The sequence below is a fragment of the Limulus polyphemus genome, unplaced genomic scaffold, assembly GCF_000517525.1.
Source record: "Limulus polyphemus unplaced genomic scaffold, Limulus_polyphemus-2.1.2 Scaffold3659, whole genome shotgun sequence".
Classification (NCBI taxonomy): domain Eukaryota; kingdom Metazoa; phylum Arthropoda; class Merostomata; order Xiphosura; family Limulidae; genus Limulus; species Limulus polyphemus.
The window spans coordinates 51,073-60,519 of record NW_013669269.1 but is presented as its reverse complement, the minus strand read 5'-3'; the positions used below and the strand labels follow the sequence as shown (position 1 = coordinate 60,519).

General features: G+C 33.7%; 1 protein-coding gene across 5 annotated transcripts in view; it reads left to right on the top strand.

The window, feature by feature from the left end:
• The first annotated feature begins 291 nt into the window (after nt 1–291).
• The window catches only part of LOC106469790 (acidic mammalian chitinase-like), a 47,515-nt gene continuing 38,359 nt past the window's right edge, over nt 292–9,447 (top strand). The window contains exons 1-2 of one of the 5 annotated variants that reach the window (XM_022398353.1): nt 307–396; nt 706–780. The gene's annotated coding sequence lies outside the window, so the exon portion shown is untranslated. Of the gene's footprint in view, nt 397–705; nt 781–4,750; nt 5,084–6,889; nt 6,989–9,144; nt 9,211–9,447 lie in introns of those variants that run through there. The other 4 variants (XM_013930300.2, XM_022398354.1, XM_022398355.1 and 1 more) reach the window with 4 other exon arrangements.

The window sequence follows — 9,447 nt, the reverse complement described above, 5'->3', positions numbered from 1 at the left end:
AATTTATAAATCAAAATAGTGATCATTCTGGTTCTGGTTTTATTTTTTATCTAGACTGATGAAATTTAGTTTGTTTAAACAGGTACAAATCGTAAATAGCAGATTTAGAGATAACTTGGTGTATATAACTTGGTCACAATATTGTTTGTTTTTCCTAAGCTTTTGGTTAAAATGGGTGTGGCCTAGTTGTTATCGTGTCAGGCTGCGAATAAAAAGTTCCAAGGTTCGAGTACGCGATATATATATATATATATATATACATATGTGCGTGTGTGTTTAGCAGTACGTTGTTTCTGAAGTCAGTGGCTCGAGATTAGGGTCGGCCCTACGCTACGTAGACTTCGCACTGACAAGTACTGAAAATGGGCCCCCATATTTGGAAGGAGAAAAGCTTTGGTAAATGCTAAAATCTCCTCTAGACTGTAATCATTACTACATAAAAGTGATAAGTAAACGTATTAGTCGGTTAAGAATAGCCGTGTAGGCTGTAGGTGCTACTGACTGGTTGCTTTCTTTGGGGTCAGAAGGTCGAAGGTAAATAACAGTGAATCTTTAGGCTTCTGACCTGTCTCTTGCATATTTTCCAGATTGAAAATGCTAAAATTGTTACTAAGACTATTTCGAATAAAGTTATTTATAATAACCTAGTATTTGTAAGATTACATTCACAAATCTTCCTGTAAACATATTTACGTTATTTTTCAGACTGCTGAGAAAATCAAACTTTTCTCTCCAATAACGTGTCTTAATTTTTGGTATAAAGATTGTCTATCAAACAAGGTAAGATAATATAATCTGTTTTGTATAATAAAGTTTATTCACGCTGTGCTGTACAATCTCCCTGCTAGGTGTTATCGTACAAAACTGAAAATCGTCTATCGTATCCAGCAATAAAAATCATTTTTCAAAATTTACCGATCATAAGCATAGGTTAAAAAAAGAAAAAAAATGTGCAGGAATCTCGAAGGGGGATGGAGGTACCTTTCTTCTCCATCGTACATATAGGGATCTGCGAACTGTTTACATTCATGATTCTGCGATTTTCCAAATTTTTAGAGTTTAAAGTACTTTTAATATATATTTTTCATTAAATATTTTGCACAAAAGATCAAAGCAAAATACATCTAAAAAGTAAAATATGACTTATTAATGTAGATTAAGAATATTACAGTGCCTTGAGTTGTTCAAAAATGCCTTACTAGCAAGTTCTAGTGGATTAACCCTTTATATCAGTTAGTAGAAGACTTGCCTTGCGTGTGACAGATCTCAGGTTCAAATTCAAGACGAGAAAATATATCATAGGAAATAAATTACCAAGAGAAACTGGCGCCTAAATTGGGGCCATCTTTTGACCCTTAAAGTAGACCAAGAACAGGCCCTGTTTGCAAGAGATGTAGTGTCCTATTATATTCTGGTGACAGCATCACAATTATTATTCTTTAACTTAATCTTTGTTTGTTGTTGCTTTTTTTTCAAACGGGAAAGTAAATTATACAGGGAGTTAGTAGATTATACTGAACGTATTTAGAGCCTTACCACGTCGTTACAGTCTGTCTTTATATCTTTACAATAATCTTGCAGCTTAGTTTCCATTTTAAAAAGCTCCGTCGTAAGACTTGTCATGTCCTAAGCGTGCTACCGTTACCTGAAGTGTACGAGGATGATGATTTCTCAGTTCCCGTTTCAACAGTCCGATTACACAGAAATTCATAGGTATATCTTTGTATGAAATAATATGAATACCCTAACTTTAACTATGTGTCTTATAAAGTTTATATCATAGACAGTCAGACACAGAAGCCACATTCTGTCTTCTTCGGTAAGACAGATTTAAAAATATGCAATTCAGTTATATTCTTTTTATCAACATTTAAAGTAAATTAAATCAAAGAATCATTAATATACCCGCGACCACGTAACCCATGATTAAGTGTTAGTATTTCAGTCCAAGTGAAGCGATTCGACTAACCGTAAACCTTAGTGTTTTAACAGCATGCACTTCACAAAGTATGAAAATATAAAGATTATTGTCTGAGAAACACAATATACAAATGCATTATTCTTTGAAATGTAACGCTGAAAATACTAGTATATTTTATAAATACATTGCAAAGAGGCAATTCAAATATATCTTTTATCAAATTTTAAATTAGATTAAATCAAAGAACGAATAATGTATCTGTGAATACATTTCATGATCTTTCACAGTTAGTACTATACTAGACAAAATGGAGTCTTGAGCTTGTGTATTTTTTGCTGCTATTGTTGTTCAGTACGAATCATTTCTCATACGAATGTATCAGGAATCAACATCTTGGTCATATAACCTATAAGACTTGACGATTCAAATAATATATATACAGTTTATCGAACTGTGCAAAAATATTCGCTAGGGAATTAGTAAACCACTTGTCTAGGGTATAATTATTTCATGATAATCTAAACAGGATAGTTATATATCGCTCCCGTTGTCAGAATTCTTGTTTTTGAACCCACATCTTTCCATAGAATATGCATGTTAATAACATGCAACTAGAAAAATCTAGACAAGTGCGAGTGATCGGTTTAATCACAAGCATGTGTCCCACAAAGTATAAAATGCCTAAAGGAACCCCAAATTTTAAGGCTACCAAGGACACGAAAAAAGTGGGTCAGCGAGCCTTTAGCTTTCAGTCACGTCTTAATTAAACGAAAATTGTCATGTTTCTTAATGTATTCAGAACACAGTGAATCAAGTTTTTCTTTTGAGTCAAAATTAAACGCTAAACCGGGTGCTTAATATGACGATAGAATTAAATTTGCCGTGTGTGCCCTATAAGAGTGACGGTCAAATCCACTATTCGGTCAGACGAAAGTAGCCCAAGAGTTGACGATGGGTGCTGTTAACTGTCTGCCTTCCTTCTAATCTTCCAGATCGTAACTAGGGCGGCTATGAGAAGATATTCCTTTAAGTAGCTTTGTGCGAAAAACAAAGAAACAAATTCAGCGATTCGGTCCAGGACCTATGTGCTACAAACCGTATTGCACTGTATACAATAGATTATTAAAATATGTTTTATATTTGTTCTTTTCATTCTTAGATTTTATTCGCTTTTCACTTTATTTGTTAATAATCTTATCTATTTATTTATTTTTAAAACAATAACCTTCAGTTGATTTAATTTTACCACTTTTTATTTCGTTCTTGGTTACTCCTATGACTTAGATGTTTAAAAAAACGTACAAAAAGCTCTAACAGAACTCTTACAAAGAAAGTACGTTGTACCCATGTCAAGTGGTTTGAAGAGTTTTTCTTTACTTTTATCATTTTGTGTAACAAAACTAACAAAATAGTTTTGGATATGAACCCAGATAACTTGAGAATGTTTACAATGGCAGATTACAACTGCACTTGTAATATCTCGGTGGTGATATCTTTTATGCTTTCATCATCACATCCCTTCAAATAATGTAGTCAAACTGGTTCTACACTCAGCTCTAATAACTCTTTGCATAGTTACGATAAAGTTACCAATGAACCCTATCGGAATTTTAAACAGACTTTTCTAATCTATTTATGCACCAAGTGGCTTGTTTTCCACGGCTTTGTATGATATAATACCAGTCATAAGAAAATTAAACACAAATATTATCAATATTGCAATTAATATGAATAATTACTGCTGAGAATCCCTATGTATTTCACAATAAAAACTGAACGCTTTCAGCTACTTTTTTACATTGAGTGTTATAACACGCAAAAACATAAGACTACTCAATATGGTGCAATATGCGGACTCTACCGGTTGTTTGTTTGTTTTGGAATTTCCCACAAAGCTAAACGAGGGCTATCTGCGCTAGCCGTCCCTAATTTAGCAGTGTAAGACTAGAGGGAAGGCAGCTAGTCATCACCACCCACCCTCCAACTCTTGGGCTACTCTTTTACCAACGAATAGTGAGATTGACCGTCACTTTATAACGCCCGCACGGCTGAAAGGGCGAGCATGTTTGGTTGGACGAGAATTCGAACCCGCAAAACCTCAGATTGCTAGTTAAACGTTCTAACCACCTAGCCATTCCGAGCCAGGGAAGTTTGAACTATGTAGAAATGACATTTAAACATGACTTAGCATGCGAAAGTATTTTGATAATTCTGTGTAACTTTTAGTCAATATTTCAAATAGTCTTAAATAAACTTTGATTTATGTAAGTTAGGCTTAAAAGCCACTGCATGACTTTAGTAGATTTCAACACATATTTATATACTTTTTTAATGGATATGTTTTGCCAATCCCAACATTGCTGCAGTCCACTAATTACTGATAGTTTCAACAATTGTTTTTATTTTTGTCTCAGTGAAAAGCTACACAGTGGGTTATATGTGCTCTTGCCCACCACGGGTATCGAAACCCTATTTCTAGCGGTATATATCAGCAGAAATACTGCTGTGCCACTGGATGGCGGGCAATCTGCATGTTGTCCACCGCGAGAAATCGAACTTCGAATTTCAGCACGTAATCCAACAGCCGGAACCACTGGAGGACAAGTTTCATAGAACTCTTGTCTTATTGCTATTTCTCATTCATTCCCCAGAATAAATATAAGGGTCTAATCTAGGGTCTAATTTAATTTATTTTTCTTAAAAGCTTAAGCCAGAAAAATTGATATAACAATCTTTATAAACACATTTTACACTTTAAGTTGTGGTTTTCAGGAATGAGGAGGTTTCACTCTTTGAAAACAATAAGTGCGAGAAGATATCTTACATGATTTTTGATACCCAACATTCACTATAAGTTCATCCACATATTTTTTCATGTTTATTGCCATGCCAGTTAGTTTGAGTTGGTAACAAAATTGTTTGTTTATTTATTTGATTTCACGCAAAGCTATTCGTAGGTTATCTGCGCTAGCCGTTCCTAATTTAGAAACGATAGACTAGAGGAAAGACAGCTAGTCAACACCACCAACCGCCAACTCTTGAGCTACTCCTTTACCAACGTAAAGTGGAATTGACAGTCACATTATAGCACGTAAATGAAGCTACTAAGAAAAGAGAAAGGGAAAAGACACAACCGTGACCTCCCCCTCCAGTGGATCAGTGGTAAGTCTGCGGGATCACACCTCTAAAAATCGGGTTTCGACACCCGTTAGTAGGCACAGCACAGATAGCCCATGGTGTAGCTTTACAAGAAACAAAACAAAGGACACAATCGTAAATATAACTGCTTTATAATTCATACGACGTGCGTTTAATGCGGTTCAAATGAAGTTCGGTTATTTTTCAGCAGGTTAATTGTTTGTTTGTTTTTTGAGCATGTTTGGTGGGACGGAGATTCGAACTCGAGACCCTCAGATTGCGAGTCGAGTGCCACAACCACCTGGCCATGCCGGGCCCAGCAGTTTAATAAAATCGATTGTCTTATGAAACTGCGTTATCAAACAATTTAAAATGATGCTTTACAAAAATGTAAATGGACCCATGACGTGTCATTAAGAGGCCCTATATAGAACTATGATCATTATACTTTCGCCTCTAGATAGAATACTATTCATAAACTGAGCTTATAATGATAATCCTAAGCCGAATAAGATTAATGGATACATTTTATATAACATCAACAATTTAACTGAACATATGATTGAATTATTATATCAGAGTGACGACGTTATTAATGTTATGTACAGGATTACATAAATTTATTGATTGTTAAAAATTCGAAAATGTAACACTGACTTAGATTTTTATATAAAATTATATATTTGGATATTTATATCAAGCATTTAAAAACATAAGATATTCTGACAAACTTAGGATATTGACTAAGGTACAATTTATCATATATGAGAACATGGTAATAACTGTTTCTTACAAATGTTTAAAAAATAAAAGAAGATAAATAACGTGTTGCTAACTAGAATACGGTTTTCCATTCCAAACTTCAATCATTTTTTTATTCGAAATCACTTTCTAAAAATTATCAGAACGTGGAAATTTCCATCTAGTGTTTCAGAATATCATTCTAATAATCTCTTTTTCATATTTAATATAGTTATCAATAGATGACTCTGCGCTACTTATTGAACTTTTTTTTTGTTTTGTTTGAAGTTAAGCACAAAGCTACACAATGGGCTATCTGTGCTCTGCCCACCACGGGTATCGAAACCCGGTTTCTAGCTTTGTAAGTCCGCAGAACTTTTTGAACGAACATAATTTATGTTTCTAGCTGTTACGATTTACGCGTAATTAATAGTAAACTAAAGGAAAAGTCTATGTAAAATTGTTGTTTTGCACTTTCATTTATAGATTGTATTTTTCAGTTTGACTGATAAGTCGGCAATTATTAGTTAGAAAACCAATTAACTACTCTTTTCAAAGAGATAACTTCCATTTCAGATACTTCTTAAGAGTGCCTTCTTTTAAAGACGGCTGGTTTATATAGCTTATTTAAAATAGTCACTCAATAACAGTTAAAGAAGGGTCAGTGGTGTAACCACAAAAGATGGCCGTCACCCCCGCATAAAAGTATTGGACTTCCTACTTTTATTTCCCTATAATTGTAGTTACGATTCTGGCTGATTGATATCATTAACTTAGCAGTATAATGCAACCGCCCTTTAGTGCAAGCAAATTAAATTGTATGTCTATACCCTGGTCTTAAATTTATCAGGCCCTTTGGCTCGGGCTCTCCCAAAATTTCGGGGGATGCGGAGGAATATTTACTGAAATGGATGTATACTACAAGACCTTTTTGTTTTGTAACAGGTTGACCTCCTTTTTTACCGGTCAAAAGGAAAAAAGCCCTAAGGTTGCCACTCATATATCATGACTTGTAAACGCAAATCCCTGACCCAGAAGGCAACAGAAGCGTCTAAGAGCCGAGTATAAATGAAGCCATTTTAAAGAATAACGTCAATGAGTTCTTAAGATTTGTTTGTCGGTTGTTAAACACAAAGCTACACAACTGGTCGTTTCAAACATGAAGAAATTGTCAGTTTTGAATAATAGGTACTAAACGAATCTAGATATGTAAAGTATATGTCTTCAGTGTTATAAACACAGTCAAGGTTTGATTAACAAGACTGGATGTGTAAAGTATATGTTTTCAGTGTTATAAACGCAGTCAAGGTTTGATTAACCAAGACTGGATGTGGAAAGTATATGTTTTCAATGTTATAAACACAGTCGAGGTTTGAGTAACTAAGACTGGATGTAGTAAAGTATATGTTTTCAGTGTTATAAACGCAGTCAAGGTTTGATTAACCAAGACTGGATGTGGAAAATATATGTTTTCAGTGTTATAAACACAGTCAAGGTTTGATTAACTAAGACTGGATGTGGAAAATATATGTTTTCAGTGTTATAAACACAGTCAAGGTTTGATTAACCAAGACTGGATGTGTAAAGTATATGTTTTCAGTGTTATAAACGCAGTCAAGGTTTGATTAACCAAGACTGGATGTGGAAAATATATGTTTTCAATGTTATAAACACAGTCAAGGTTTGATTAACTAAGACTGGATGTGGAAAATATATGTTTTCAATGTTATAAACACAGTCAAGGTTTGATTAACTAAGACTGGATGTGTAAAGTATATGTTTTCAGTGTTATAAACACAGTCGAGGTTTGAGTAACTAAGACTGGATGTAGAAAATATATGTTTTTAATGTTATAAACGCAGTCGAGGTTTGAGTAACTAAGACTGGATGTGTAAAGTATATGTTTTCAATGTTATAAACACAGTCGAGGTTTGAGTAACTAAGACTGGATGTGTAAAGTATATGTTTTCAATGTTATAAACACAGTCGAGGTTTGAGTAACTAAGACTGGATGTGTAAAGTATATGTTTTCAATGTTATAAACACAGTCGAAGTTTGATTAACTAAGACTGTGCTCTCCAAGACTTTCGAAAGACAGAGTAAGTCTATCAGCAGACCATAATTCAGATATGAAGAAATTCATTTCTACGTTTAAATATGATGATATGTATAATTCTTCTTAATATTATTTTTTTATACAAATGCAACACAACTTTGGTGTGAAAGTTACTTTTGAAATAATTTTGTTATGTAATTCATAAGATATACTAATTTCTTCGAAACAGTTAGTTGAAAAAAAAAAAAACTTGTACATAACATCTCTCTTCCTCGTTCTATTAACACAACATATAGATATGGGACAAAAAATACACGTTATTCAAGTTAACTGTACATATTTACATACATTAACGACAATTTATATAATTATTGTGACTGTTGAGCTTTTCAAACTGTATAATAAACCGTTAATATGATCCCCTTACGTGAGTATATGATTATATTAGACTTACCTATTATCACTGAAATTCATCTGTTGCTTTTCTATGCTCTCTGTATAACTGGTGAACGTATTACTTTGTTTTGGTGCCCCCCCCCCCAGTGGCACAGCGGTATGTCTGCGGACTTACAACGCTAGAATCCGCGTTTCGATACTCGTGATGGGCAGAACATAGATAGCCCATTGTGCAGCTTTGTGCTTAATTACAAACAAACAAACTTTGTTTTGGTTTTCTTCTAAGAGTTTCCTGTGACAGTTCTCTAGACTTTAGTGATATTATTAAGTATTGAATTTTCTTTAACTAAACCACCGTCATTAATTATGACAGTTCTGTGAGATATTCAGTTATACTAATAATTATAACTAATTTCAAAGGTGTTTCTTCTCCTTGCCATTTGCCACGTAAATCTCAAAATATGCCTGAAAATTACTTTGACTAACAAAACGGTATTTCTCAAACCTCTGGATGCATTACGTAAACTATCAAAGGTGCCAGCGCCATGCGTAGCATGGATCTTGTTGGCTTTAAAAACTATATGATAATTAGTTTAACTTTTAAGTGAAGAGAATTTCCCAACAAATATATTATACGTTTTTAGAATTTAATTTTTTCAATATTTCCTTTTATTCAGAAATGCTTTCAATTTCCCGAAAAGAAAATCGCTAATTTTTTCATTATTTTTTAACAGCCAATAGCAAAATAAAAATTGAAATGGCCACCTCACTCATGGGCTACTCTTTGCAAATTTACAGTGGGATTGAAAGTAACATTTTAACGCCACAAGACTAAAAGGGCAAAATGTTTGACGCCGGGTTTCGATTCCAGGGAGAGAGAGACAGAGAGGGAAGTCCCAATCCGTGATCTCTGCACTATGCACAATCAACAGAACCTAATATATTAGTCCCTAGTTTGGTAAACTATTTAAATTAAGCTGGATAAGATACCTTTATATAATGTACGTAGCCATTACGATATGTTTATCTTTATTTGATGTTAGCTCTTTTTTTTCTTTTTCTTTTATCTACAAATATATATGTTTGGTTTCACTTTTGATCTAAAGTCATCAAACAAAACTGACTAATTTTCGTATACAACGTTAGTTTATTCTACCAAACTAATTCTGTGCTCTTATTTAAAATATGTTTTGAG